The following is a 25,507-nucleotide window of genomic DNA, read 5'->3' as shown; positions in this document are numbered from 1 at the left end:
GAAATTCATACCATGCATTTGTCTCATATCATCCCTAGCACTTATGACATTTGACATACAGCAGGGACAAAGAGCTGCAAAGAACATTCCCTCCATTTGTTAAAAGCCAATCCATAATAAAGAGAAGCCTGAAGAAATGCTGTGTACTTGATTCTCACTCTCAGCACTCGTTTTTCCCTTCTTCAAGGGCATGATATGGGGATATAAATCAATAGCCTCAATTCTTCAATCTCCCCCCTGCTCCCAAGTTAACAGAAGAGATGAAAACCAGCTGCCTTCTAATTTGCCTCTGTTCTAAGTAAGTGATTCTCACATTTATCAATATTTCATCTAGTTATTTTTTGGCACCAACATTTTCCATATCACTTAGAAGTAGAAGGGTGACTAAGAATGGGAGGGGAGAACATAAATATACCCCCCAAACAAAAGAAAAAAACTCTAGTGTCAGATCTCACAGTATGATACTTCCTTTGCAAAGTTATTCATTGTATTTAATAGTTTTCCCTCCACGGCTTTATTTATTTTCTCATTTTAAGCAACCAGAGCAGATAAAATTAATGTAGCCTCCTTTGGAAGCATAAGAAAGATCCTAATTTCTTCACTGTTAATTCTGACAAAGATTGACCAATATCAATGCACTCAAAAAAAAAAAAGTTCCATATGTACTTCAAAAGGTACTTGGGAAGGCTTGCTTTTTGCTCACCCACTGAGAGAGCTTCCAGGTTCTGTACATGCAGCGCTAGGTTCAGAAACAATAAATGGCTTATGGTGCTCCTAAGTTACTGGCTGAAATCCACTGGCTGAATACTACTTGCCCGAGGACCATGTGAGAGAAAATTATTTCCAAAGGCTGTTGGAAGATAGAACTGTAGTTTTATTCTAGGAATAGGATATGTTCACATGCACCCTCTGTAACACAGGGAAGGTCTCTACCAGCTCTGTGGTAATTAACTTTCTACTTTGTTGACTAGACTGTTAGAAAACATTAGAGAAAGCTAAGCGTGGTTTGGCAGGAATGCCCTGGACTCTGAAGACATGAGTTGGGCCACTGTCAGTGTGCATGAGAAGGGCTGACTACAGTGACCTTTGGCAAGGTACCTCATCTTTCCAGAATTGAGTTCTTCATCTCTTTGCTCGTAAAAGGATTGCAACTCAGTGTTTCTAGGTGGAAACTCCTCAGGCCAGGAGCTGCATCTGTTAATATTTGTACAGCAATGTGATCAAGTTTTTAATCTTTAGTCTTGAGGGATCTTGGATCCACTCCTTAAGTGTCAGCTGCTACCAATGACAACATTCTCCTGCTCATTCACCTGTTCTCATATACTTTTTCCTTTTTTTTTCTAACTCTAGCATTCACCCAAGCACAGGGAGAGATGGATTAGGACTGAAAATAAAATAAAGTCACATTACCTTCAAAAGGACAGGAATTTAGATTTCCTTGAAGATCTCTCTCAAATCTAAGACATGACTTTTCAAAAGTCCCTGTCTACATGCTGTCTTAGAAATACATTTTAGACGAATGTCACAATATTCCTTGAATTCTTTGTTAAGAACAAAACAGAGTGGCTGTAGTTCTGTCATTCCAAACTCATAATTTATCATCTCAAGTAAACTCATCTCAAGCATCCACTAGGATGCTTCAGTAAACAATCCAAACCTACCTTTTTGTGTTTCAGAAGTCAGTTGATGTGCTCATATAAAATACATTTTCTGCAATATTCAGGATAGATAGGATAGAAAATCCTACTGCTCAGTAAGCTAATAATTTGATAATAGGATAGTAAAATGCAGATGATTGCACCAAAAAGTGACAACAGTATATAAAGAGAGGCAAAAGCCATCTAAGTACCATGGAAAGAGAGGCAAAATTAGCTCCCATTAGATAATCAGATGACCTGACAAGCTCAAATAAAACCCAGACACGACAGAGCTAAAACTGACAAGCTCCATCAAAACCAGTTCCTCCTGCACAGAGAACTGTATTTTCAGAATCATAGTGTAACACTCATTGCTAGTTAGCTAGAGAAGCATTTTTGATTTGTTTTGACAGATAAGTATGATTTTTCTTTGCATTGTCACTCGTGTCTTTATAAAGAAATCTTTCTTTCAATACTACCTACTTGGAATTTAAAAAAGTAAAGTATTCAGTGTAGCTTCCTTCAATGCACTAAGAGCTACTTCAAAGTAAAAGGCATACTGTTTTTGTCATAGGAGTGACTGGCCTTAAAATGAGCACACTGCAATGTGCTCATCATGCTCAGCTTTCCAGTACGTGTCTCCAAAATCCAAAAGGTACAGAAGGCACCCTGGATGAATTTCACTGCCAGTGGAGCTGTCCATACACGCATAAGTAATCTATCAAAACAAGAATTGTGTCAGGAAGCCTTCCTGGCTTGGAGAGCAACAGAAGGCGTAGTCAAAGCCCAGCTGCAGTGCTTGTGACAATAAGTCTGTTCAGACAGACTAGGAATTCTGTGATTCTAGCTGTACAGAAAGCTAACCTAAAGCACCATTTAGGATATTTCAGGCATAACTCACTTAGTAACAGACTTTCACAACACATTACAGGTGTAATTATAAGATTCAACACGCATTTTCTTCACAAACGTTTGCCTTCACAGATCCAAGCTGACAGTAACAAGGCACTGATATAAGCTCCAGAGAGAGATAACCCGAGTTCTATTTCTTTTAATGCCGGTCTAAAACATAATGTTTGTTTCACGTTCAAACAGAAATTACTCAGTTATTAGAGAAGTAAATTGCTGCGGCAGTTCTATAAGGCAGACAGAAAGTTCAAATGCAACCATATTCCCTCTAAAAGAGGACTTCCAAGAAAAAGATGTGCTGCAGTGAGGAACACAACATTAAATGAGTTTACTGCTTTTCAAAATGCATGTGCTTTCATGATATTTAAATTCAAAAGTATTGGACTTTTATATTCTAGGCAGATATTTTACAGCTACCGTGTGGAGTTTTAAGAACATGCATCCTTAGGCTCACAATATATAGCAGTAGATTAAGAGATATAGGACATTATCATTTCCATGGAAGATGGATAGATAGAGATGGCTTTTTAGATCAGGAAAACTAATAAATAAATAAATAAAAATAAGGAAATTAAAATATAACCAAAACTTGCCATTGTTTGCTGAGATCCAAGAAAGTTCAGAACAAGGCTGACAGAGACAGCTTCATACGCTTTAAGCGGAATGAGCTGTCCAAAATTTTAAACTATGAACCAGGACTCCAGACAGATGAAGATTTCATCTATTTTGGGAGATGATATAAGAGGTCTTTATTTTACCCATGGATGCTGTACAAATGGATGAAAGAAGGAAAGCTAATAAACTGATAACATAACAACAGAGTTCCAGAAATGTTGGGTGGAAGGGATCTCTAGACAACCCTAATCCAAAATCCCAGTTGAAGTTGAACCACAACCACCACCAGACCAGATCAGCTACAGCTTTTTCTAGTCAAGCCTTGACTACCTCCACAAACAGAGATGCCAGAAAAATTTCTGGGTCACTGATTATAGTCCTGCACTACTCTCCTAGTGAGGAAGGTTTTCCTCGGACTCAGTGTTAAACACCCAAGCTTCAACGTGTGGTCACTGCCCTTTGTTTTTCCACCTGCTACCACTGAGAAAAGCTTGGCTGTTTATTTGTAACTCCCCTTCAAGTAGAGGTAAGCTGCTATCTGACTGCCCCTGAGCCTCTTCTTCATCAGATTAAAGAAGTCCAGCTTCTCCATTCTCTCCTTATAAGCATGCAGTTGTGGATGTCCCATCCCTGGAAGTATCCAAGGGCAGGCTGGATGGGGCTTTGGTCATTCTGGTCTTAGGGGAGGTGTCACTGCCCATGGCAGGAGGTTGGAACTGGGTGGTCTTTGAAGTCTCTTCCAACCCAAACCATTCTGAGATTCTGTGCACGCCAGGCCTTTAACCACCTTCCCCTCGACCATCTCCACTTTCTTGACAGCTTGCTGAGATGGGGCCCAAAAGCTGGATGTGACATTCCAGGGCACTCACCCCCAAGCCAAGCTGAGGGGAGCAAACAACTCTGTTCAGGAACTTTGCACTCTTTGTCAAACACCACATGATTTATTTTGGCTCAACCATCAAGTTTCTCAAGGACCTTGTAGAACGAAACTCCATCACAGCGTGTCAATACGTACTGTCTTCCAGTTTAGAGGCTTATTTTGTCACAACATCTGCTCTGCGGATAACAATGCTGAACAATGTTGGGAACAGTATTTCCCACAGCTTCCATTTCTGATTCTATAACCACCCTTCAGACTGAAAAGACATATAACATGTATTGATAATTTTTTTCTAAGCAAGGCAATTCTGTGCTGTACAGAGGTAAGACAGCTCCGTAGCTATACTACATATTAAATATTTGAAAATCTCCCACCTCATAGGAGACACTTCACAGTGAAATCTCTTTGAAAGGGAAGAGAGACTGAGGAGTAAATGTTCAGTTTCCCATTCATTTTACATTTAAATTTATATTAAATAAAATAGGATGGTATAAGATAGTATGGTATAAAACACCACTTCCCATTAAATGATGAATTTAGTTAGAAGTGTGACATTTTGCTTCCATGCTTTTAGAAGAGGAATAACTTTTGCTCTGGTGCCTGTAATTTCCAGTCCACTGTTGAAATCAGAAATTTTGATGTACGTTTTTTTTCTCCTAAGGTAGGGGTGGGAGGTGGAAAAGAGGAAGTATTTAATGCATATTCTCTGTTCTTTGGCTGGCCAGAAGGGTTATGACTGAGAGAAAAATAAAGCAAGAAATATGTAAAAGCAGCTCTCATTACAAAGTATAAACAGAATATTCTGCAGAAACACCTATTTTAAAATGAACTCTCTCCCAAGTTCATTGTCATCATAGCAGTTTTTTAGATAACCATATTTATGCTTTTACAGGACATTTGTACTAGCCTGTTTCCTTAACAATAACAAACACAAAGTCTAACTAGAATAGTATGTTTAAACTTAGCATATTCATGCCAAGACACTGCATTTTCACAATTATTTTTCTTCTCTCTGCTTCTGAGCACCTTTGGGATATGTTTGTATAAAACAGCTATTGAATCAATATACAGAAAATTAATATATTGCAATATGCATTCAAATCAGTTTAAAGGTGAAGTTTTGAGCCAACTGGTCAATTTGGGGAAAAAAAATATCCATCCACCTCACTGAAGCTGAAATCCTTCCCTAGGTAATACTCCCTAACACTAAAGGTCAATGGATTCAATGAGTAAATAGTGTTTCCACTTCAAACTACTTGTGTTTTAGATGAAAACAGGCTAGTGATCAAATCCAGATTGGTGCAACTCCAATGACTTCATATGGTTTCAAACACTGGTAAGAATAGTCACAGTAATGATGAGCACCAGCTGATCCATGCAAAATAAGAAGCTGCTCAGATCTAAGTGAGAGTTGTCTAAACCTGGCCATTCTCATAAAAATCAGCATTTTCATACTGCCCCAGTTTCCTATGCACTGAAGTCAAGCTTCTAAAGAAGCAGATAAAGTTTTTCCACCCAACCTTTATTCATCAATTTCTCTTCCTAATTGGTTGCATTATTCAGCCTATACTAAAAAGCTAAAGCAAGTCCAAGAACTGCTCAAGTTTTATTCAAATAAAGAATGTTTTTAAGAAAGTGTATCATAATTTAGACAGAGACATGACTGGTTTGCTTTCAACCTCAAAATATGCAAAATACAGCTAGAAGTTAAGGCTTTGTACTTATTTTCAGAGTACACTTAGCTAAGAAAAATCTACAAAATGGCAATTTGGAGAAGAAGAGGGGAAGGAAGAACTCCAACACCAAAATATTTTTAATAGGAAACATCTTTTTTTCTACCCAGGGCTTGAACCTGCTTTTCAAAGAGAAAAGCAACAATTATGAAAAAGGTGATTCTTGGTGAATTTCTGAAAGGATATAGAATGATTAGAAAAGTGGGAAACATGAAAGAGTAAATCTACTATGCTACACTCACACCAAGACCACTTTTGAGTAAATGATTTGACTCCATCTTCTTGTCAAAGGAGAGTAAATACAGACATGAAGGAACATGCATATTTTAATCTCACTTGGTGTAAAGTCTTGTTTGCTTCAGTATAGGCAAGTGTGTGTGGGGGAGGTGTCTCTTTTTTTTTTTTCTTTTAAACAACAGTCAAATGCAATTTTTAATACCTCCAACAGTCAAAGTAAAAATGAGTGGAGAGGGTATGTAAAATGTAGAAAGCTGGAGCCAGAAGGAAGCAGTAGTCTGTCAAGACATTTATTTGTCTAAACTCTTGTTTTTTTCCCAACACTTTTTTTTTTTTTCCATATCCATCTAGAGGGGAAAAAACATTAAACAAACTATGGCCAGAATCCCCACTGGAAGGCTGGTATCTTCTATAGAGCTCAGCTGCAACGGTATTCATGTTCCTTTAAGCCTCTGTTTGAACAATGTCACTATGGAAACAGGGCTGTGATGCCCTGCACCTTTATCAGGACTTCTCTATTTAAATTCTTTTCTTGAGTTTTTAACAAAGCCATTCACTGAACCTCAACTAATCCAAGATTCTGTTAGGGGTCTTGGGTTTTGTGGTTTGGTTCGGTTTGGTTTTTGTTTTCCACTACCCCATCGCTTGCAAAAGGTTCTCTCCTCCACTAATGCTGCCTGACAAGTTTTGTTTGTTTCGTCTCTTCAGTTCCTAGCTCAAATTATTATGGCTGTATTTATTGCCAGACTCCATAATTTTTACCCCCCAACCCCTCCCAATGACATTGTTTTCAATGAAAATTCCACTCATTCAACAGCAACTTTTTCATTTTGCTTTTAGCTGCTAGGAATCTGCCTGTATCTACATCAGATGTGCCTGAAAGTTCTCTCTGGAGAATTCTTAGGTTAGAGGTATAAAGGGTTACATCTCTGTAATACCAACGGTTTATCATTTCCAGATGCACATGGAATCCCAAATCCCGTGTTTACAAATTCCAAATATTAGAATACTTTTGGGGAACAGGGAACAGAAGGGGAGCTGTGAAGCTTCAGGACCACTTTATGTAAGTGAAAAAGGGCAAATCTGGGTTTACCCTCACTGCACCCAGATCTAGTGCATAGGCAAGAGGCATAGTAGTGGTTTTGCAAACTAAGCAACTGCTGTACCCTCTGCAGTAGTAAGTGAAGCATATGCTATAATCCTCCACCTAAGCAGATATGAGCCAAGCATTATTTAGCCTTAGAGTTTTTGTAATGCTGCTCATGACTGCAATTTAAAGCAAGACTAGAAGAGGCATCCTACTTATGTGAAGTTCCTGGTACTTCCCAGTGTGGGGGAAGGAGGAGGAATCTTACCAGCTTGCATGAGAGTTTTGGGAAGAGAAAAATAGGAGTCATAAAAGAATTGTATTTTATTAGCTTACTACTTTTGATCTCCTGAGTTGGCTGAAGAGAGGGTAACACAGCGGCCCAAGCCATGCTGTGGCTATCAGAGATCCCAAGAAGAGCTGGTATAAATACCAAGGCAATTGTGATCAACTATCCAAACAAGCTTCACAATGAACTAATCAAAACCTCTATATGACTTCCACTGAGACAAAGCAACTTGAAATATATTGATGCTTTAAGAAAAGGTAAATTGGAAAGAAAGCATAAAATTCAAATATTTCCTCTCTTTTTCTTTTAACTCCATTATTTCTGGACCTTTATTAGGCGAGCTGATGGAGGCAGGAGCGGCACAATTCACAAGCAATATTCACCAGGTTTCAGTTACTGTTTCACAGAGAAATCAGAAGGGCTCTTTGGAATCTCACAGCAAGCCATTTCATTTCTGTCACACTGTGACTACTGCAAATGGAAATTTCCTTTACTCTTATCATAATATAGCACGTAGTAACTTCTGTGAGGTGTAAAACATGACAGACAGTGATGATAAATTCTGAAGTATATTCTTCCTGATCCTTACATAGTTTATTTTAGCTTGCTGAGGAACAAGTTTGAGGTATGACCAAGAAGAGGACCTGCACACCTAAGCAAACTTTAGCTGTGCTTCAAGTTCTTCAATCCAAAAAAGAAATCAAATTCACATCATTTTCCATGCATTTAACCATGGGACAGCAGCTTCCTTTCCCATTTCCACACTCATCAGAAATTTGCAGTTCTATTTCAGCCCATATCCAGGAGAACCATGGCAGAGCAGGTAAGCTCCTTGATCCCAAATAAAGCATTAATCCCTGCAGAGTCATTACAAAAGCAGCATGGTTCATAGAGAACACATTTTTTTGAGAGCTCCTCAGATACTGAGTATGATAAATTCCACTGATGTTCAAGAGAACATAGGTAGTTCTGAAAAGTGCTGCTACACAAAGAAAGAAAGGTAGAGGCCAGACAATATACATATATTTAAGCTTCATCTCAAGTGCACTGATGGCTCTTCTTATTATTTATTTTTAGGAACTACCAGATCTGGCACAAAGTGAAATGTTTTGTTTTCTCTCCCACCCCACCCCTCACATTCTCAAATTAATCATTCCTCATACATCTTCTCTGGCAGCTACTACTCCACATCATCGTATCTTGCCCTTGTAAAGACTAAACACAATGCTGATTTCAAGGGACCTGGGATATAAAATTAATCTGTAGCATGCTAATTTATTTTCTTGCCCCCAAAGCACTTCCAGGAACCCTACGCATAAGGCCATTAGTGCCTTCAACCTCCTCTTCCTCAGATGGCAAAGGACCACAGCAAGAGTTCAGCTGTGCCTTTGGAGAGGAACAGTCCTACACCCAAAGGTGTCAGTCTTGCAATCTAACCAGGTTGCCTTCCATGTATAAGTAGCCTACTGGTTCATTCTGTGTCTCACTCATATTAGTTTCCTACACAGTTGGGTTTTAGCCCCACTTTTTTCTTACATAGCATACTTTTAATAGCTACCAGACCAAAACAAAACAAAACAACAATGAAAAAAAAAAAAAACCACAACTCTGAGCAACAAGAGATTACCAGAGATGTCTCTGAGATAGCCAAAGACAGAAAAATCATAGGTAAAAAATAAACAGGGAACTTATTTAGTTTAAAAATCAGACGAATGCTCACAAGTATGGTAAAGAAGCAACTTCCAGCTAAAGAAAGAAACTTAATTGCACTTAAAGATCAGAGTGTGAAAGAGGTTGTATGACACAGCTATTTAGAAAAAAAGGTAGGACAGGCCCTCCTGGACCACTGGGTCTCATTCCCTGTGAGGATAGTACCAGAGTTGGATACTTCTGTGTACCTCGTTATCCTTTCATTATGTCGTGCTCTTCCCTCTGAAATTACTGAAAGTTGTGCTTACATATCTGAGGGCAGATCTGGGCAATTTGCCTCTAGCCTCATACCACTGAATACACTTCCCTTCCTTCCTCCCTGCCCACAACTTTAACAATTAAGCTAGGAACATAAGTATCTATTTCAGATTTCCTTGGTTTAGGCAGACTAAGCCAAGGTGCTCCCCTCCCCTCCCTAAACGTCTATAGCAATGAATCCTTTTTGGAGTAGTTTTTCCTGCTATGGAAGGCACTAGACAATGACATTGATATGTATTTGCTCTAGTTTGGATTACTGAATGGAATTAATATGGAGAGAAAGACGTTGGTTGCTTCTGTACTCTTCAGGCTGCTGTGGGTCCCCAGAAAACAACTGAAGTGGTGAAATGAACTTGGAAGACTGATTTTCCTCAAGAGCTTTCTCACAGAAAGCTTTAGTGATTCTTCCACTAGAGATTGCTCACCAGACAGTTGCCATTAATTACTGCATGGGAGCATTTGGCCAGATGCACCCAAGACACAAATCACGTATTAGGGATTTAGTTGGTTTAGAACCATGGCAGAATGAGTTGGCTTTCTCCTGTTGTGTCTGTTATGCATTATTTCAAATTCCTATGGCATTTTTACTGGCCTGGTTGCAGATGGAAGCAGGTAGGACTCAGTAGTGAAGCTAATGAAGACACAAACCAAATTTAAGTGAAATAGGTAACTGGAGCATTTCCAAAACCATCAGCCTCTCCCTGCAACATTGCATACTACCAACCTAGAGGCCACAGCAAGTTTAAACCCACCATTAAACTTGTGCATAAGTGGTAGTCTCTGCTTCATGGGCTAGAAGAAAATTAATATGGTGATTAAGAGAAAAATGGAGTTAAAGCCTTGTTGGCACAAGTAGTACTAGAACCAGCTGCCAGTTGTCTTGGAATGAGGAGGCACATTGCAATAAGAACCACATTTTCTGTCAGAAATCTCGGCCTCAGAGAACATTACTAGCAAGTTGTCTCTAACTTCATGGATTTATAGCATGGTCTGGCTCAGAACCACTGCAATTTCAGAGCTTCCTTGCAACAAAAACTGTTATTAAAGTTTGAAACTCTAGCCAAAGCTTTTTGTCCTGTAACAGTTTATCATCTCCCTCTCTTCCAGTGGTAAAAGAGCAACAGTGCAATGGTCTCTCTAGGTTATATGTTAAAATACATGCAATAACATTTCAGAACTACAGAATCCACCTTCCAAGAAACCCACTTTCTGTGCAAGTTGCAGGGAGTGCACTGGGTCCTGAGGTCAGCAAAATATATCATCTCATTCCATCTTCATCTCTTCTCTCATCAAAAGAGATCAACAGATGAGAAAGGAAGAAAAATATTGTGCCCAAACATGATCACAGGTAGAAACATATATTTATGTGTTTGTGGTGTGGAACATTAATACAATGAAGGTGGAAGGAAAAAAAATCTAAGGAATTTTCCATCTTATTCCATACGAGTTATGATGCATTAAACATATGTGCACTACTGTTTGCACAGCATACAACTCATGCAGATATGCTTGCACTAGTTTTAAGATGAGTTAGTGATGGTGAAACAACATAGCCTACAAATAGAGACTTCCCACTGAGTCCTGCTCCTCTCCCTTCACAGAAGGGTAGCATTTTTCTAGGATTAAAAGAACTCAGACCTGAAGGAGTAACTGAGTTGTGACATTCTCAGTCTTCCATCTGATTCTTCTGCTCAATGAGTCTTCACTTTATATATTGATAAATTGAATAAATCCCCTTGTAAGGAAAAGGAGATTAGAGGCTAATCTTTGCTTTAACAATAAAAATAAGAAGCTGCTTCACAAACCATTTCAGCCTTGTGGGTTAAATGGAACCAGCTGTACACGCAGCCATCATGCAAACAAAACAATGTCGTCACTAAAAAGAAGCAATTTCTTGGCAGCACAAAAAAGTGGTTAGGACACTGAAGTGGTGTCAAAAAGTTTTAGGGTGCAAGGCCAGAAGATACAGTTCAGTCATTTATTTTGACCCACTGGATACTGTAGGCAACTCAATTTAACCCTCTCACATCTATACTATCTATACTGAAACTGATATTTTCTACCTGCATGAAACACAAAATATAGAAAGATAATTCCTGAACAACGGTGCCCAAACAATTTCTAACAGCTGTGGCCTGCTGCATTGACTGAACTCAAGTCTCTGAATTAAGTCCTACAAAATCCAGTATTTGCCCAAGAAACGTGTCTAGGATTATCCCATACATTCCACGTGCACAAGATACACGTAGCTTCAAAAGCCAGCTCCCTGCTGACTGAAGGAGGAGCAGGTATTACGGGGTTTTAAGTCTCTGGTAGCAATATAGATATCACATCCTTTTACTGTATTACTCTATAGACTTCAATAAATCTACAGAATTCTGTTTACCACAAGGCTACTGTTTTTCAGAGAAATGGACCCAATGACTGGTATTTATTTGCTGAGACAAGCTCCATAAAAAAAGAAAAAAATCTATACTATTCCCCTTCATGACCACAAAGATGACAACTTGTTGCCAATCTGCCTGCCAGGAAACCAGCTGGAAGCAATATCACTACCACAATCTATAGGCATCAATCCAATGCATTAATCAGGTCAGAGTTCAATAACTGCCAGCATCTTGAAGAACTGGAAAGGATAAAGCTGTGGTAATAAGGCACAGTCAAGATCAATCCCCAGGGTGTAGTTAGTTGTTCTTCCCCTCCTTTGTTTTCTTCCTATTTTTCCTTTAGAAAACATCCAGCATTAGTATTTTTCTTCTAGTGTTTGGGTTAAAATTCACCAATTCAGACAACTTCGAAGTGCAAGCAAGGCCTCCCAGTTTATTTGACGCACATACATGTAATGGAAAACATCTACTGCCTTGCTGAAGAAAAAAAGCCCTCTCACACATAAGCCAGAAAAAGGCACAGACTTCTGCTTTAACAGTGGAGTTACCCAGATAATCCCTCAAAAGGCCATCGAAACAGTCTGGAGAGAATTAAATGGGCTATGACAACAATCTGGAGAGTAGAAAAAATATATACTTATATAAATGTTTACTATAAACAGCAAAAACAACAACAAAAAAGAACAAAGTTCATTTAAAAATGCTTACAAGGTTTTTTACCACAGAAGGCAGAAGTACTTTCCAAGGGAAAAGACTAGTCGTCTCAGGTTTAAAAGTTATCTTGGAGAAAGTCATATCAAAATCCAGGGGCTGGAAACCGAAGCTGCAGAAATCTAAATTTCAGAGTGAATTTCTTCTAAAGCATGACGAAAGGTTACAAATCAGAGAGGAAAAAAAAAATGTTGCATGTGATTGCCTATGATGTTGGTCCCCTTTCATTTTCTTTTGAATAATAAAAACAAAAAGGTGTTTTTGTGGATGATATGTTTAAACAACAGAAGTTAAAGAGCATGTTACAAGACTAATGAAAAGACACTGGCTTCTGAAAAGCAAGGAGTAAGAGCAGAAAGACAGCAAATCCATCTAGGTTAAAGAAATACAGAAATCAAAAAGATGCAATTTTTATCAGTTCAGTGGAGTTCTCCAATTTACAATAAAAATAAAAATCACCTCACTGGAAGCAAGCTATTCATTATCTTGCACAAAGCTCTTTGAGGGCAGTGGCAAGGTCTTCCTCAGTGTTTGCACAACAGCCGGCATAACACAACTCAAAGTTAATCGTTGTACTACGTAACTGCATAATGCAAAAGGGAGCAGTCAGCCCTTGTTCTGAAATGAAGTTAACCAGAACTGTTCAAAATAACTGCATCATGTCCTGACAGTGAACCTAAATTCTGGTTTTGTTTTCACAAGCTGAGTTTCAATATTTGTCAAACAGTTTACCAAAGCTTTTTATTTTTCTCACAAGCTCATTTTTTAGTTTCCAGAAGTCGTTCTGCCTCCTATAAACCTGGAAACTTTGCAGAGCAGTTTTTCAATAAAGCACATTCAAGTTCTCTCATTTGAGGATGGAGAAGAATGAATAACTTTGTCATATGGAAGGGGCAAGAAACAGGGAATAAACGTAATAATTTTAAAGGGTGATTTAAAAATCTTATTTATTTTTCAAGGTATAAACTGGGAATGGTAGCTAGTAATAGTTTCATGCTTGGTTTGTAAGCATCTGAAATCTTCTTGGTCTGCAAATGGGGGTGGAATAGCTACGGATAATTAGAAATCAGAGTTTACCTCTGAAAACTATTTTTACATCAAATCTCTTAATGTGGATGAAATTATTATTTTTTATTAAGTACATATTTTTGAGCTAATTAATCCAGCTGAGCCAACAGAGTTAATAATATCTCAAGACCAGGGCAAAATCTTAGAGACTCACAGAGAACTAGGAACAAAAATTGACCCAAAAATATGTTCCACACTACAACAATAATTCTCCAATGAGTCACAAAAAATTTGCATACGAAGCATATATTTTAAAGGTAAGAACCTAAAAATTTGATGAAAGTCGAACATTCAAGCGTGTACACTTGCATTTAAAAGTGATGCCTCTGCTCATCCCACACCCTCAGTACATTGAGGTAAACCTAGACTAAGCCTATTATAGGTAATGCAAGCGTACCACTCACACATTTTATTCACTGAACTACTGAATCAATTTTAGCTAGAGTAAAACAATTTTGCATTCAGATATGGGCCCAGAAGAATCACATTGCTTACCTTTTTTCAGGCCTTAGAGAAGTCCTTTCAAGCTCCTTCCCTTCTGATCCTTCTCTGTAAAGTGTTTTGAAATCTAGTGATGAAGGCAATAAGAACTATGTATTTGACCATAGCATTTGAAAAACATTCTAGTAGAAATCCTACAAATAACTCACATTAAAGAAAGTATTTTACAGTTAGAAAAACATAATGATTATGCTATCAAAATTATCAATACCTAAATATCAGACTAGTGAAGTGTGGCTAGGTTAGCCACATAAACACACAAGTCTGACTGTAAAATAAAAAATGATATCTAGATAACAAGGAAAATCCTTCTGAAGCCTAGTACTGAGAATAAATCCATAGCCTAATAGGTCCACAGAGGCCAATGATCACAAAAGTTCCTGACAGCCACTGAAATTTCATTTGATGAGAAATCGTTCATGAGAACGGATTCATCAGACACAACTGCAAGTACTCTGCATCATGAAGTCCAGTTCCTCTTTATGACAGGCAACTGTTTCGCTTAACATCATTTCCCTTGCACATATTACAATGAAATGATGAGACACAGGTTTTCACCACAGATGTTATTCCAGTCAGCTTTGATGAAGAAATTGCTCTGGACAATTTCACTTTTTTTGGTTTCCCTTTTTTTTTTTTTTCAGTAACTTTTAAAGTATACAACCTTCTTCATTTTTTAGTTGCTGGTGTGATGGGGAACTCCTGCAACTCATCAACAAAGTCATCTATACACATCACTGCCCCAGGCTCACACAGAGACAGCATGTACATTTCCAACAGCTCTCTGCTCCAGACAGACATGTAGTAGGCTTGAATCCAAGGCCTTCAACAGGAAAGCACAAACATATAGCTGGATCTGAAGAAAGAATGGTCCAGTACTCACAGGTTAAGTAAAGACTCAAAAAGACAAGCTCTGCAAATTTAGTTGAGACTATTTATAGAATGTAAGGTGATTGCAAAAGCAGGGGACAGGACATGGTCCAGAAAAATGTATACAGCGCAGAGAACACAACACTAGACTATCCATCTATGTAGGTGTTATTAGTTATTATTATCTTTGACTAGCTAAGTAATATTAATTAACAATAATTTGTTTATATCTCAATAATTTTTTTATATCTCTTATATATCAAATATCTCCTATCAATGCTGAAATGTGCCTGTAAGAAGAGCAGCTCTTCAGAGTGCATCTGTAGAGAATATACAAACTCTTTCTACATGACTTCTTCAAATGCTTGTACATGCTTTATGGAAGAAGGACAATCTTCTGGTAACTGCACAGAAATGAATATAAACACACTTCAGCTCTTATAAACGTGCCTACTGAGACCTCTCAAATAGCCTCACAGCATCCTCCTTCAGGTTTTTTCTATGTCTGAAAAATTGAAAGAGCAAGGCTCTTTCTAGATGTCTTAAGAACAGGGGAGTTAAATTTTATGAAACCCTGGGCTAGAATGTGTACAAATACAAAGATTTGTACATCACTGCATATACCATGTGTATGCAAAATGGAATACATGTAGTTCCATTAGTTCCCCAAATAATTTTGTGCCTCTCAATTTTAATAGATTGTTTCCACACTACTGATCATCATTTTAGATCCATATCCAGTGCAAAAGACACTTCTAGGTATATGGAACAACCCAAACCAGAGAAAGCTATAAAGGCTACCTGCTAGGTAACACACACACACACACAAAAAAAAAATGACCGAATGCAGAACAGTTATTTTCCAAATCCCACAATGCTGGAATGAGGCTGTACTTACTTAATACTACAGTATACCCATCTAAATAGAGAATATTTGCTAACACAGCAGGTTACAAACTTCTGGAACTTACTTTCATGGGAGGCAGTAAAGGCAAAGGGTGTCCATAGGTTCAAAAAGGGATTAAACAAACTCCTGGACAACAGGTCCATAAGTATACAGTTACAGGACTAAATGGGTATATACCCTAACATTGTTAACACAAGAACTGTGAGAAGTGGAAAGGCAGGGAGAGAAGTGATCTCAAACAGTAGCTGTTCAAGAATCTAAGAATACTGTACCTCTTTAAGTAGATGTTTAAGAATACCATCTTTGAAGATGGTAAGTTATTTTTATCTTATAAAGACATTTAATCAGCAAAGCTGTATTTCCTGTCTTGTAAGTGAAATATAAGGACAGACAGAAAAAATACCTCACAAGAAGTGCTATTATAGTGAGTTTGTCTTCAGGACAATAGAGCTTTTGTTTTGAGGTTCAATTTATTTCCTCATTATTTTTAACTCCTACAGTTTTAAAAGAAAATAATTTTGATTCTTTGGAAAAAAATATCTGTATGCTACACAGATCAAATATTAGACAAAGATCTCTCTTGTGCCTGGTCTTGACTTAATCTATCTCAAAATTTTGTGGTTGTAATAAAACCAGCCAAAAAGGAATGAGCACTGGAAAGTTTTATAGAGAATTCCATTCATCACAAGACAGATAATGGGCATGAAGAGACAAGAAACACCAGTGGCATTTAGATCCTTTTTAATTTTGTGAGAAGTAAGCTATGTTACTACAGTTTCTTACACCGATATCAATAACCATGCATCTCTAATGTAATATACGGTACATCCCATACATTCAGGATCCTTCACAGTGCCCACATGCTGATGAACGACCACACCAACCTCAAAGCAGGTTACCCTAGCTGTCAAGCAAACTACAGAGTTAGAGAAAAACAAATCCAAGAGATGTTATTTTGAGAAACAACAAAACAGTGTCCCTAAAGGGTACGCTGTAATGCCAAGTACTAAATGTACTTACACATTCATGTTTACTTTTTGCCACCTCAGACAAAACAAAAGGGATAAAGTGGTAAAGAGATTGCAGTTAAAGAATATTACATTAAATCTAAGGTCAAGACCACATGTGGAGAAAGATCCAAATTATTTTACCTGGAAAACTATTCGAACATCCCTGGCTTTCTGTCCTGGCTGTCAAGATGCCATGCAAGTCATTAATCTGTACAAACTCACTTTCTGGATGTCTGTGTGGTCCAGTCAGGAGCTGAGCCTCCACTTCTGTTCAGGCTAACCAGGACAGCTGATTTGGTCTCCATCCTTCAAAGTCCCCAGCTATAGCTTGGAAATGCCTTGGAGAAGTAGTATAACTTCTGAGTTTCGTAGCAGATAAGAACTAAATAGATTGAATGAGACCTAAATGGTTTACGAGTCATCTGAGATGAACTAGATATTGGCACAAGCTGAGGTAAAACGAAGGAGCAATACCTCAGCTGACTAAATTTAGAAGCATTTGAAGCTTCTGAAGCATTTATCAGTGAGCAGCCCAGTACAAATGCCATGTTCAGGTGGACTTGAACTCATATCTTGAGCAAAACTCCCCACCAGTTGAAATAAAATTTTGATCCAACAAATCGGGGCTGAGGCAAAATGGAGTGACTGCTTCTGAGCCTGCCCAGGCACGTGCTCAGGCCAGCCATGTCTTCAGGGCAAGACAAGTCCCTGCCACCTCACATGACCCTCAGCCTGAGGTGATTCCCTCACTGGATACTCACTGCCACCCCTCAGTTCCCTCTTTATTCGCCTCTCTCACACACAACACTGTACGGGGCAGGTTTGTGTGCCAGGGTGGAGGCTGTGAGCTGCTCCAAACCGTTTCCAGCTGGTTCTGGTGGGCTCTGGCACTGGGGCGGCCCAGTGGGGAAAAAACACCAGAGCCCAACCATGGAGCCAAAATGTCCGTCAGCATGAGGGTGGTCTAGTAGCAGTCATCCAGAGAGGATGTGCAGTCTCCAGCTTTGGAGATGTTCAACACTGTATTGATTGGCAAAAAGTAATAAATAAAATTCAAAATTCCCTGACTCGAGCCTTTTTTGCCAGCAACACAGTGTTGTCTTGCCACAAACTCTCCAGCAAGAGTACAACATGCTGTTTGGGCACATCCCTGACCAGGGAACGGCACAGCGCACACCCTGTGGCCCCCCAGGAATGCTGACTTTTGGACTTCAAAAACCAGCAGCCATCTTCCATTCAAATGTGTTCATGAGCATGGACATTTTCACAGCAACATGAAAAAATTCTGTACTGAGGAGGAACAGGGAAAAGAGTAGGAAGAAGAAAGGGAAATGAAGAAGAAACAAAGCATCTTTCACCACTCCCTTGTCTGTGAGAAAGATGCAGCCAGGCATGCACAGACACATAAGCCAGGATCTCTTCCTAAAAAAACTGCTTGATGCATGCTCATATATTTGCTTGCCTCTTACTGATGAGTTCAGTCAGCAGCAACTGCCTCCAGCTGGTTTCAAGTTACAGCCCAGGGAAGCAGTGCCATAAAATTCCTTACAGCCACCCAAACCATTACTCTTCTATTTTCTGCCATTTGGGGTCATCACACCCCCTCTGGAAAGCTTAGAGGTGCGATACCACCGCAGGCATCTTCAGAGAGAGCCTGACAATGGTGTATTATGAGGCTTGTTGTAACATCCTTTCAATATCCTTAAGGTCCAGTGATTTAGAGAAGAGAGCCTTTTGTGTCTCCTGTCAGTTCCAGGAAGCTCCTGTCACTGGCATGGAGACTGCGTACGGAAAGGAGCTGCTAAATAGACCAGTTAAAAGAATATAGGCCCAGTTTAACCCCCATGTTACTGAAAACCATGAATGCTGCAGCTCCGTTGAGGTCAGAGGAATGGCACTGCTCTGAAGCTGGGGGTGAGATGCCCATAAACCAGCTGTTACATTTCAAAGCCAGGGCTCCCTGTGCGATGGTCTCACAGGCTCTGCAGGAGATACATCCCCTGAGGCCACCACAGCCAGAATGGGGGTGTTTAAAGGAGGGCTGCGTGTACACGAACGGATCCCACTGATCTAACCCACAACAAAGGCCAAACTTACACTGCATAAAATAGAAATAAAGGGTTTCTCACCTCCAGAGCTGGGCTGGACTTGAACCAGTGATGTGGAGGCCTAGCAACATGTTCAGACAGGAAGCATTTACATAATATATTTCTCTTCTTCCACCAAAGGAAATGGAAACTTATGGCCATAAAAAAGATTGAGAGTAAATAACCTGAGTGAAGAAGGCTTTATATATTTATTAATATTTCCAAATTTTTCTTTCATGTATATTTTAAACACAGTCTGCTGATTGCTTGTGTTCTGTAACTCTCCTTTTGACACAAGTGAGTATAAGACCATATTGACAGTAGTTCCCTGACTTGGACTTTATAAGTGTTTCTTACTGAACATGCCCTCACATTTGTTCTCAGAATCACAGAATCTCCTGAGTTGGAAGGGACCCACAAAGACCACTGAGTCCAACTTCTTTCAGAGTCAGGCTGTTAATCCTTGTTCAGGCGACATGGTCAGTGATTTTTTATTTTATTTTTTAAATATTACATTGATTTCCAAATACATGACATAAAAGAAAACCCAATACTTTTACTTCAGTATTTAACAAACTGCTTACATCATTATAAGGAATTTATGGAATTATAAACTTATTTCATTAAGAGTTGATCAACTTCCTAAGAGTTAACGGTGCAGAAAACATGACTGAACAACTACAGACCTTTTAGAGTGGGATATTGAATTCAGCATCCTGTTATTTGTACTGCACATTTACTCAGTAAATGATATTTTGATTGTCGCTTAGTAGACAGCGAAAGCCTCATGTCCATGTCCCAGTTTGTTTATCAGTTAATGCTTTGCACCATGAGTATTCATCAGTTCATAGCACTTCAGAGAAAAGCATCACCTTGAAATAAAATACAACAATGTCCTGATCAGAGCTAGAGAGCTGGTAGATGCAGCTCTCGTGACCAAAGCTGTCTTCAAAATATAACTCTGCTAAGCCTTAGAAGCGGACAGAAAACTCGCAATACTACCAGGCAGATAAGAACAGCTAATTCTCCAAATGGGGATCCTTTTGTTATTTGGGACATTTCAGAAAGTGCCTAGGCCAGACCAAGTACTAACCTGTGCCTCTCTCTAGCCACTCAAATCCTGACCCTCTTTGTGAGAGCATTGGCAACTCACTTGGTCCTTGGTCTCCCTGTCACTGACTTGTCCCTTATTATTTTGCTGAGGTTAACAATCAGGATAGTAATTTTTGTTACTTGGCTGTCTTTCCTACCAGAAGCTGGATTGCACTGTTCTAGAGAGTACATAAAGCTTCTTGGGATGAAACTACAGGTCTGGTGGTCAGATTGTCCTCAACTACACAGTCCCTGTATTATTTTGGACACACCTTTCTGTCTGTTCAGATATCATCCTTCTGCTCTGCAAATGCCCCAAAACACAAGAGAGCTGTAGAATACCAGAAAAAGCAGTAAAAGGATAATCCAGAGTGATGATCTTAACCTGTTGTGCAGCAATTAAAAGTACGTTGCACTGGGTGTGCAAAAACAGCACTTACCATCACACGCTTCCCTCAGCCTGAAGGCCGCAGCTTCAGACCACCTGTGGGCTCTCAATAACTTGTGACATTTTACGAGAAAAGAAGATAAAAGATGCACATCACTGGCAACTACAGCATCTCTTCTTTCTCCCATAGATTATATCTTTGACGTTCAAACAGAATATATGATCTGTTTTAATCCTTTCTGGAAGAAGCAAATTACTGAAAACGTCCTTCAGGATTCTGACTCTGAATTCTGATGCAGCACATCAGCTGCATCACACAGGCCCTAGAAATGCCTTTGGTGCTAAGAATGCTGTGCATACAAACAGCACTTCAGCCTAAAGAATAAATGTGCCATAAACTGGACGTGCTTTTGGCAAGTGAGTAAATTTAATCCAATTACAGCAGAGGTGACGAGGTCAAGCTGACTCTTAGTGAAGAATCACCAGCAAGACTGTCCTCAAAACACAAGACACTGCAGCTTGCTGGACTGATTGAGAGAGCTGACACACTGTAGTGAAGTTCAGCGATGCTCGGACCCGTTATAACAAAGATAAGTGCCAAGAAAGTGCTTTGTGCCAGCAAGCAGAAGAGGAAAGGGATTCAGCAAGAACACACTTTGTAAAGCACACTGTAATCCTAAGCACTTAATTGCCTTTGGCAAGAGCTGCATCCCGTTGCTCTCTCAGAAGTCGTTTTATCTGCAACTTGATGCTCACAGCTACAGCAGTGAATGGAGTGGGGGAGGAGGAGAAACTGGGGAAACAGTGAGAGAACTATAGCAATGAGTCCTTGCTAAGCTACCAAAGCAAAAACATATAAAATACCATTGTGTGCAAGACCCGATCTACACATCCAATCAATCTGGAGAGCTCCCTTAGAAACAGAGTGACTTGCATCCAGGCTCTTAAATCACCTACAGAAGAAGAGAAATCTGCTGTGGAGTTACACACCTGTATTTATATTTAGTACTTATGTAGGAGTGGCCTCGTTTCCAGGCATTCTGAATGAGCCTATTTAGGTGGTTGCAAACTTGAAGTTATAGTCAAAGTTTCTGTTTCTTTTCCCTGCCTCTGCTTATAATGCAGCATTCACAAATATTTTACAATATGTTAATGCCAACTCATTGTTCCCACATAGATGGAAGACTCAAAGGTAAATAATGCACCAAGCCTCTTTAATTAAATAAGGAGTTTTGGGGGAGGAGTTTCTGCAGACCCTTTTAAATTTTAAAGCCTGCCAACAGGATGAACAAAAGGTAGATTAGGCTCACATGATAAATCCCAGTAAACCTGAAAAGCCTTTGTTAATAAGTCACTAAAGGAAATTTTTTTTCTTAGAATTTCTGCTCACCAGAAGCGAGAGTTAAGATTATTCTAGTGTGTTTAGTCTCCAGCAGCATTAAATGGGTGTATGCCTCATGGAGCTCTTAATCTCCTCATTTGTATAGAGCTCAATTCTCCTTTCATTCTTACTAAAGAAGAACCAGTTATTTCTAGCTTTTATATAGGGAGCAGCTGCTGCAACTCAGGAGGCAAAAAACATTTATGAAATCAGTCAGGTCTCCCTGGAAAATTAAAGTGGCACTCTAATCAGTTTTCTGTTTCCAGTTCTTTAATAGCAGCAGCATCAGCAACAGAGATACAAGCACATTTTCATTTCATTTTGGTATTTCTTTCATGTAGCAGGTTGCAAATGATCCTTTCAAGTTTCCATTCATAAGTTAGTGTTCAGTAGCTTGTTCACAGAGCCAAATAGCATGTTAGCCTGGCAATTAGTACAGTCTTCTGTTTATAGAGAAGCTTAATGAAGACATTATTAGAGACAGACCTTGCTGTAGCACTTTCAACAGACCCCTTACAATTGCTCAGAAAAGATACAGATTTTAGCAAAACATATACTGTAATCACAGACAATTTAGATAACATTAAATTTGGCAGAGGGCTGGCTTATAAAAAAAAAGTCCAGAGTCTGTCCTACCTGGATCCATCTGGTTTCACTAATAATTCCTGTTCATCACCACAAAGCACTATAATCATCTCTCTTCTCTGTCATGCAATGCTAAAGTCCAAATAGCACATGTAATCCTAATGTACATCATGGACTGATATCCACCAGTGAAGTGGATTAAGGCAGCTGTGCAAGGCTTGCTAAGATCCTGTCTGGGACTCTGGATGCTACTGTGGTCATTTGGGCTCAGAAAAATATTGTAGGTAAATAAATAAATAAATAATCAATATCTACTGCAACAGGTGTAGCTACACCTTGCAAGAACAATCAGAGAAAGGACATCCTATTTTCCACAGGGAGGTTAGAAATGAATAATTTAGCAACAAAGACAGAAGAGGATATTAAGCAGCCATGGAAAATAAATAAATAAATAAATAATGAACACCACCATTATCTTTGTTACAAACCTCCTAACTCATATCTGTGGAATACAGTTTGGGAAAACTATGGAGTACAGCTCTGAACAGGGCAAAAGCAAATAACTCCAGCATGTTTTAGTACGAATTTGACAAATTCTTAAAAAGGAGATGAGTCTTTCTGCAAAATCAGAATTAAATGGTTCAGGGTCGGTTCCAGCCTATGCTCAGCTCTGAACCCAAAGCACACAGGAGAGTCCAGACATCACAGACTGTGGCTCCCTGTTCTCCAGAGGTCCTACCAGAATCTTCATCCATCTGCCTGCATGCTTGTCACAAAGAGAGCTTCTGAGCACACTTTCCAGATTTAGACATCCACAACTTTAAGGCGTAGCACATGAAGCAGCTCTGAACTGTATTTACATCTGCATTTTGTTTTAGGAGGGCTCTGAAAGTAATTTGTAACTGTTGGTTTGTAGTCTAATACAGTGTTTTTGGCCTGCATAAGGATATCGGAATGGATTTTGATTGACTGTAAAAACAGGATCATCGCCCAGAGGAAGTCCTTATGGTCTTAAAGAAGAAGGAGGCAGAATAGAATAACAGACCAAAAACCAGTGAAAAATCATGCATCTATACAATTTAACTTAAGCAAATGACAATGCGTAATCACTGCTTATTCCAAACTTAATAAATTTACTTTCAACATTATACAAGCAAATCAACAGAACTTCACTGATTTATTTCCTTCATCCTCCTTTGTACCACGTAGCAAAGCAACTGAAGTTATGGAGAGATGCTTGCAACGGCAGAGTATCAGATTTCTAACTTCCTTTGCAGCAGACCTTTTAAGATTTCCCTACAAGACCAATAAAAATTGGGTCAGTGATATTAACTAGTGTGAGCCTCCCACATTTATAGAAAATCCTAGCTGTGATATATGTTAAACTAGGCATGTTCTTCTGTTCATGTCTCCCTAAAGAGGTTAAATACCATTAACATACCGCACGTCAGCACGGTACGTGGCTGCTCCTCTGGTGGTTAAAATACTCCTCCTACAACTAACAAAGTCACTCCGATGACTTCTGGCGTTAGAACACTTGTCCTGCCGGGCTGGAATGCAAAGTGCTAAGGATGAGTGCAGCATAGATGTATTACGGAGACGCGTTACAATGAGCACCATATACCAAAACTGCAGCTCAGATAGCTGCTAGCCTGTGTCACTACACAAGAACTGCATCATGAAGAACCAGAAAATGCTGTGGATATATGATAGATTAAAATTACCAGTTCGTGCCATCTGACAGTTATTAGTAAATATACAATTCTGGTTTAAAAACAGAAGACTCCTAAAGTGCACTGTAAAAGCCTAGCTCCAGGAACATCTCAGCAAATATGAAGCTTCACAGGAAGATGCATGCCATATTTGGCAAATAATAATGCAAGTCATTAGGAAAAAATAAAGACGTGTGAAGGAAGTAGGGGGAGGGAGACAGTCCCTCCGTCTGGGATTTAAAATGTGAGAGGGACAACTCCTTCCCTAACAGTGTCACTGACAGAAATGGTATTTCCAGCACTCCAGTAAGAGAGGGCATCGTCTGGGGTGTGTGTGGGATGTCTTAGTAGGGAACACACCGTCTGCATGTCATGCAACTCCTTGCTCACCCTCCATAGGGCTCAATACTTGGGAACATCTGAAGTAAGATGTGTGGAGCCAGGTATTTGCATTCCTCCTTTCAGCCATTCCATTTGCGGAGAGCATAATCTGGGCTTCAAAACACTGGATTCTGCTTCCCAAATCTGGGAGAATTATCCCTATGGATTTGCTCTGCAGAAAACTGGTCTGGGGCTAAAAAGCATCTTTAAGCTGCAAAGGAAGGGAAAGGTTCCCTGTCTTTTTGTCCCCAATCTCCAGCCCCAGCTATGCCACCCCCTTCTAGCCTGAACGCAGGGAGCGGTGCCAGGACGGTATCCAGATGTGCACGTACAGGAAAGAGTGTTAAATGGCAAAGCATTTATTTTATTTTTATGGCAAAGCAGTCCCCAAAAGCACATTGCTCCATAGTGTGAAGGCAGCATGCAGAGAAGTGATTCCACCTCCTCCCCTCTCCCAAGTTAATGATTTCAAGCTTTCATCTCCTTCCCTCATCCTCACACATTGCACTTTAGTGTTGTCACCGGGATTCATCCTTTCCTGAGACAGTAAGAGAGTTGTGTGACAAGGTACAGAGTACTGTGAGAGGAGCAGAAATTTTAAAAAATAGAAAAGAAAAGGGGGAAAAAAAAAAAAAGAGAGCCCAACACGTTTTGTCTGAAGCACGAGAGACCTAGATGCGCGGTGCAGGAACATTTCAGCGTGCCTCCACACAGGCACCCTGGCGTTTGAAAGGCTCCTCAGCCCAAGCAGAGCCCGAGAACCGACCCTCGCAGCCTCGCCTGCAAACGCTTCTCCTGCCCGAGCCCCCGCTACCTGCCACCGGGGAACGACGGAACTGCTCCAAACCCCGCACAAAAGATGCCCAGTACTTACAGCCCGGCTCGCCCGCTCTCTGCTCAGCGTGCCCCGGGGAGGGGAGCCCGAGGGGAGCGCTTCTCCCAGCGGCAGCCCCCCGGGAGAGCCGGGGGGGTGGGCGGCAGCCGCACCGAGCCCCCACCCGCCGGGGTCCCGCGGCTCCGCCGCTCCCAGCCCGGCATCTGCCTGCCCGCTCCCCCCGGAGGGGCAGGTCTG

General features: G+C 39.9%; 1 protein-coding gene across 2 annotated transcripts in view; it reads right to left on the bottom strand.

Moving 5' to 3' along the window:
- Positions 1 to 25,507, bottom strand: part of MYLK (myosin light chain kinase) — a 211,858-nt gene extending 186,351 nt beyond the window's left edge. The window contains exons 1-2 of one of the 2 annotated variants that reach the window (XM_080601098.1): positions 25,310 to 25,365; positions 14,017 to 14,089 (exon numbers count right to left, since the gene is read on the bottom strand). The gene's annotated coding sequence lies outside the window, so the exon portion shown is untranslated. Of the gene's footprint in view, positions 1 to 14,016; positions 14,090 to 25,309 lie in introns of both variants that reach the window. The other variant, XM_080601101.1, reaches the window with a different exon arrangement.

Source organism: Anser brachyrhynchus, assembly GCF_964034855.1.
Source record: "Anser brachyrhynchus genome assembly, chromosome: 7".
NCBI classification, from domain to species: domain Eukaryota; kingdom Metazoa; phylum Chordata; class Aves; order Anseriformes; family Anatidae; genus Anser; species Anser brachyrhynchus.
The sequence above is the reverse complement of the archived record's forward strand: the minus strand, read 5'-3'. Positions and strand labels throughout refer to the sequence as shown.